Source organism: Triturus cristatus, chromosome 3_1 (assembly GCF_964204655.1).
Source record: "Triturus cristatus chromosome 3_1, aTriCri1.1, whole genome shotgun sequence".
In the NCBI taxonomy this organism is placed as follows: Eukaryota; Metazoa; Chordata; class Amphibia; order Caudata; family Salamandridae; genus Triturus; species Triturus cristatus.
In genome coordinates this window covers 399386725-399392950 of record NC_140583.1, presented here as the reverse complement: position 1 = coordinate 399392950, position 6226 = coordinate 399386725, and positions in this window count along the sequence as shown.

Genomic DNA, 6226 nt, shown 5'->3' with positions numbered 1-6226 from the left:
AGAGTGAGTAGTGGAGTGAGTAGTAGAGAGTAGTAGAGAGTGAGTAGTAGAGTGAGTACTAGAGAGTAGTAGAGAGCGAGTAGTAGAGAGCAAGTAGTAGATAGTGTATAGTAGTAGAGAGTAGTAGAGAGTGAGTAGTAGAGAGAGTAGTAGAGAGTGAGAAGTAGAGAGAGTAAGAGAGAGTATTAGAGTAGTAGAGAGTGAGTAGTAGAGTGAGTAGTAGAAAGTAGTTGAGAGCGAGTAGTAGAGAGTGAGTAGTGGAGAGTGAGCAGTAGAGAGTAGTAGAGAGTGAGTAGTAGAGAGTGAGTAGTAGAGAGTAGTAGAGTGAGTAGTAGAGAGAGAGTAGTAGAGTGAGTAGTAGAGTATAGTAAAGAGTGAGTATTAGAGTAGTAGAGAGAAGTAGAGAGTGACTTGTAGAGAGTGACTTGTAGAGAGGAGTAGAGAGCGAGTAGTAGAGAGTGAGTAGTGAAGAGTGAGTAGTAGAGAGTAGTAGAGAGCGAGTAGTAGAGTTAGTGGAGAGTGAATAGTAGAGAGAGAATAGTAGAGAGTAGTAGAGCGAGTAGTAGAGTGAGTAGTAGAGAGTAGTAGAGAGTAATAGTAGAGAGTATTAGCGAATGAGTAGTAGAGAGTGAGTAGTTTAATTTAAAAGGAACACAACGAGGCGGTTCATTTTGCCATAGAAATTATGATTAGTGCTGAAAAAAGAAAAATTAGGGCACATTTTGAGTGACTTCTCAAATCCTCTTCTATTTCATTAAAAAATTCTGACATGCACTTTCAATACCAGCAGCAGACTTATATATATATATACACACACATTTATATAAATGCATATGCATATATATATATATGTGCATATGTGTGCTTGTAGAGAGAGGTAGAGAGATGTAGAGGTAGAGAGGGAGAGGTGTAGAGGTAGAGAGGTAGAGGTAGAGAGTAGTAGAGAGAGAGGTAGAGAGAGTAGAGAGTGAGTAGTAGAGAGTAGTAGAGAGTGAGTAGTAGAGAGCAGTAGAGAGTAGTAGAGAGAGAGTAGTAGAGAGTGAGTAGTAGAGTGAGTAGTAGAGTAGTAGAGAGTAGTAGAGAGTAGTAGAGAGTTAGTAGTATAGAGTAGTAGAGAGTGAGTAGTAGAGAGTGAGTAGTAGAGAGTGAGTAGTAGAGAGCAGTAGAGAGTGAGTAGCAGAGAGAGAGTATTAGAGAGTAGTAGAGAGAGTTGTAGAGTAGTAGAGAGTAGTAGAGAGTAGTAGAGTGAGAAGTAGAGAGGGAGTAGTAGAGAGAGTAGTAGAGAGTGAGTAGTAGAGAGTTGTAGAGAGTGAGTAGTAGAGAGTGAATAGTAGAGAGAGTAGTATAGAGTAGCAGAGTAGTAGTGAGTGAGTAGTAGAGAGTAGTGGAGTAGTAGAGTGAGTGGTAGAGAGTAGTAGAGAGTGAGTAGTAGAGTGAGTAGTAGAGAGTAGTAGAGAGTGAGTAGTAGAGTGAGTACTAGAGAGTAGTAGAGAGCGAGTAGTAGAGAGCAAGTAGTAGATAGTGTATAGTAGTAGATCGTAGTAGAGAGTGAGTAGTAGAGAGAGTAGTAGAGAGTGAGAAGTAGAGAGAGTAAGAGAGAGTATTAGGTAGTAGAGAGTGAGTAGTAGAGTGAGTAGTAGAAAGTAGTTGAGAGCGAGTAGTAGAGAGTGAGTAGTGGAGAGTGAGCAGTAGAGAGTAGTAGAGAGTGAGTAGTAGAGAGTGAGTAGTAGAGAGTAGTAGAGTGAGTAGTAGAGAGAGAGTAGTCAAGAGTGAGTAGTAGAGTGTGAGTGGTAGAGAGTAGTAGAGTGAGTAGTAGAGTATAGTAAAGAGTGAGTATTAGAGTAGTAGAGAGTGTAGTAGAGAGAAGTAGAGTGACTTGTAGAGAATGACTTGTAGAGAGTAGTAGAGAGCGAGTAGTAGAGAGTGAGTAGTGAAGAGTGAGTAGTAGAGAGTAGTAGAGAGTGAGTAGTAGAGAGCAGTAGAGAGTAGTAGAGAGAGAGTAGTAGAGAGTGAGTAGTAGAGTGAGTAGTAGAGAGTAGTAGAGAGTAGTAGAGAGTTAGTAGTATAGAGTAGTAGAGAGTGAGTAGTAGAGAGTGAGTAGTAGAGAGTAGTAGAGAGTGAGTAGCAGAGAGAGAGTATTAGAGAGTAGTAGAGAGAGTTGTAGAGTAGTAGAGTGAGTAGTAGAGTGAGTAGTAGAGAGGGAGTAGTAGAGAGAGTAGTAGAGAGTGAGTAGTAGAGAGTTGTAGAGAGTGAGTAGTAGAGAGTGAGTAGTAGAGAGTAGTAGAGAGTGAGTAGTAGAGAGAGTAGTATAGAGTAGCAGAGTAGTAGTGAGTGAGTAGTAGAGAGTAGTGGAGTAGTAGAGTGAGTGGTTGAGAGTAGTAGAGAGTGAGTAGTAGAGTGAGTAGTAGAGAGTAGTAGAGAGTGAGTAGTAGAGTGAGTACTAGAGAGTAGTAGAGAGCGAGTAGTAGAGAGCAAGTAGTAGATAGTGTATAGTAGTAGAGAGTAGTAGAGAGTGAGTAGTAGAGAGAGTAGTAGAGAGTGAGAAGTAGAGAGAGTAAGAGAGAGTATTAGGTAGTAGAGAGTGAGTAGTAGAGTGAGTAGTAAAAAGTAGTTGAGAGCGAGTAGTAGAGAGTGAGTAGTGGAGAGTGAGCAGTAGAGAGTAGTAGAGAGTGAGTAGTAGAGAGTGAGTAGTAGAGAGTAGTAGAGTGAGTAGTAGAGAGAGAGTAGTCAAGAGTGAGTAGTAGAGTGTGAGTGGTAGAGAGTAGTAGAGTGAGTAGTAGAGTATAGTAAAGAGTGAGTATTAGAGTAGTAGAGAGTGTAGTAGAGAGAAGTAGAGAGTGACTTGTAGAGAGTGACTTGTAGAGAGTAGTAGAGAGCGAGTAGTAGAGAGTGAGTAGTGAAGAGTGAGTAGTAGAGAGTAGTAGAGAGCGAGTAGTAGAGTGAGTACTAGAGAGTAGTAGAGAGCGAGTAGTAGAGAGCAAGTAGTAGATAGTGTATAGTAGTAGAGAGTAGTAGAGAGTGAGTAGTAGAGTGAGTAGTAGAGAGTAGTAGAGAGTGAGTAGTAGAGTGAGTACTAGAGAGTAGTAGAGAGCGAGTAGTAGAGAGCAAGTAGTAGATAGTGTATAGTAGTAGAGAGTAGTAGAGAGTGAGTAGTAGAGAGAGTAGTAGAGAGTGAGAAGTAGAGAGAGTAAGAGAGAGTATTAGAGTAGTAGAGAGTGAGTAGTAGAGTGAGTAGTAGAAAGTAGTTGAGAGCGAGTAGTAGAGAGTGAGTAGTGGAGAGTGAGCAGTAGAGAGTAGTAGAGAGTGAGTAGTAGAGAGTGAGTAGTAGAGAGTAGTAGAGTGAGTAGTAGAGAGAGAGTAGTAGAGTGAGTAGTAGAGTATAGTAAAGAGTGAGTATTAGAGTAGTAGAGAGTGTAGTAGAGAGAAGTAGAGAGTGACTTGTAGAGAGTGACTTGTAGAGAGTAGTAGAGAGCGAGTAGTAGAGAGTGAGTAGTGAAGAGTGAGTAGTAGAGAGTAGTAGAGAGCGAGTAGTAGAGTTAGTGGAGAGTGAATAGTAGAGAGAGAATAGTAGAGAGTAGTAGAGCGAGTAGTAGAGTGAGTAGTAGAGAGTAGTAGAGAGTAATAGTAGAGAGTATTAGCGAATGAGTAGTAGAGAGTGAGTAGTTTAATTTAAAAGGAACACAACGAGGCGGTTCATTTTGCCATAGAAATTATGATTAGTGCTGAAAAAAGAAAAATTAGGGCACATTTTGAGTGACTTCTCAAATCCTCTTCTATTTCATTAAAAAATTCTGACATGCACTTTCAATACCAGCAGCAGACTTATATATATATATACACATACATTTATATAAATGCATATGCATATATATATATGTGCATATGTGTGCTTGTAGAGAGAGGTAGAGAGATGTAGAGGTAGAGAGGTAGAGGTGTAGAGGTAGAGAGGTAGAGGTAGAGAGTAGTAGAGAGAGAGGTAGAGAGAGTAGAGAGTGAGTAGTAGAGAGTAGTAGAGAGTGAGTAGTAGAGAGCAGTAGAGAGTAGTAGAGAGAGAGTAGTAGAGAGTGAGTAGTAGAGTGAGTAGTAGAGTAGTAGAGAGTAGTAGAGAGTAGTAGAGAGTTAGTAGTATAGAGTAGTAGAGAGTGAGTAGTAGAGAGTGAGTAGTAGAGAGTGAGTAGTAGAGAGTAGTAGAGAGTGAGTAGCAGAGAGAGAGTATTAGAGAGTAGTAGAGAGAGTTGTAGAGTAGTAGAGAGTAGTAGAGAGTAGTAGAGTGAGTAGTAGAGAGGGAGTAGTAGAGAGAGTAGTAGAGAGTGAGTAGTAGAGAGTTGTAGAGAGTGAGTAGTAGAGAGTGAGTAGTAGAGAGAGTAGTATAGAGTAGCAGAGTAGTAGTGAGTGAGTAGTAGAGAGTAGTGGAGTAGTAGAGTGAGTGGTAGAGAGTAGTAGAGAGTGAGTAGTAGAGTGAGTAGTAGAGAGTAGTAGAGAGTGAGTAGTAGAGTGAGTACTAGAGAGTAGTAGAGAGCGAGTAGTAGAGAGCAAGTAGTAGATAGTGTATAGTAGTAGAGAGTAGTAGAGAGTGAGTAGTAGAGAGAGTAGTAGAGAGTGAGAAGTAGAGAGAGTAAGAGAGAGTATTAGGTAGTAGAGAGTGAGTAGTAGAGTGAGTAGTAGAAAGTAGTTGAGAGCGAGTAGTAGAGAGTGAGTAGTGGAGAGTGAGCAGTAGAGAGTAGTAGAGAGTGAGTAGTAGAGAGTGAGTAGTAGAGAGTAGTAGAGTGAGTAGTAGAGAGAGAGTAGTCAAGAGTGAGTAGTAGAGTGTGAGTGGTAGAGAGTAGTAGAGTGAGTAGTAGAGTATAGTAAAGAGTGAGTATTAGAGTAGTAGAGAGTGTAGTAGAGAGAAGTAGAGTGACTTGTAGAGAATGACTTGTAGAGAGTAGTAGAGAGCGAGTAGTAGAGAGTGAGTAGTGAAGAGTGAGTAGTAGAGAGTAGTAGAGAGCGAGTAGTAGAGTTAGTGGAGAGTGAATAGTAGAGAGAGAGTAGTAGAGTGAGTAGTAGAGAGTGAGTAGTAGAGAGAGAGTAGTAGAAAGTAGTAGAGTGAGTAGTAGAGAGTGAGTGGTAGAGAGTAGTAGAGTGAGTAGTAGAGAGTAAATAGTAGAGAGTAGTAGCAAATGAGTAGTAGAGAGTGGGTAGTAGAGAGTAGTAGAGAGTGAGTAGTAGAGAGGGACTAGTAGAGAGTAGTAGAGTAGTAGAGAGAGAGAGTAGTAGAGAGTAGTAGAGAGTGAGTAGTATAGTAGTAGAGTGTGAGTGGTAGAGTGTAGTGGAGAGTAGTAGAGTGAGTAGTAGAGAGTAGTAAAGAGTGAGTAGTAAGGAGTGAATAGCGGAGAGTAGTAGAGAATGAGTAGTAGAGAGTTGTAGAGAGTGAGCAATAGAGTAGAGAGTGAGTCGTAGAGAGTAGTAGAGAGAGTAGCAGAGAGTGATTAGTAGAGAGAGAGTAGTCAAGAGTGAGTAGTAGAGTGTGAGTGGTAGAGAGTAGTAGAGTGAGTAGTAGAGTATAGTAAAGAGTGAGTATTAGAGTAGTAGAGAGTGTAGTAGAGAGTAGTAGAGAGTGACTTGTAGAAAGTGACTTGTAGAGAGTTGTAGAGAGCGAGTAGTAGAGAGTGAGTAGTGAAGAGTGAGTAGTAGAGAGCGAGTAGTAGAGTGAGTAGTGGAGAGTAAATAGTAGAGAGAGAATAGTAGAGAGTAGTAGAGTGAGTAGTAGAGAGTGAGTAGTAGAGAGAGAGAAGTAGAAAGTAGTAGAGTGAGTAGTAGAGAGTGAGTGGTAGAGAGTAGTAGAGTGAGTAGTAGAGAGTAAATAGTAGAGAGTAGTAGAGAGAGAGAGTAATAGAGTAGTAGAGAGTGAGTAGTAGAGAGTAGTAGCGAGAGAGTAGTAGAGAATGGGTAGTAGAGAGTAGTAGAGAGTGAGTAGTAGAGAGGGAGTAGTAGAGAGTAGTAGAGTAGTAGAGAGAGAGAGTAGTAGAGAGTAGTAGAGAGTGAGTAGTATAGTAGTAGAGTGTGAGTGGTAGAGAGTAGTAAAGAGTGAGTAGTAAGGAGTGAATAGCGGAGAGTAGTAGAGAATGAGTAGTAGAGAGTTGTAGGGAGTGAGCAATAGAGTAGAGAGTGAGTAGTAGAGAGAGTAGCAGAGAGTGAGTAGTAGAGAGAGAGTAGTCAAGAGTGAGTAGTAGAGTGTGAGTGGTAG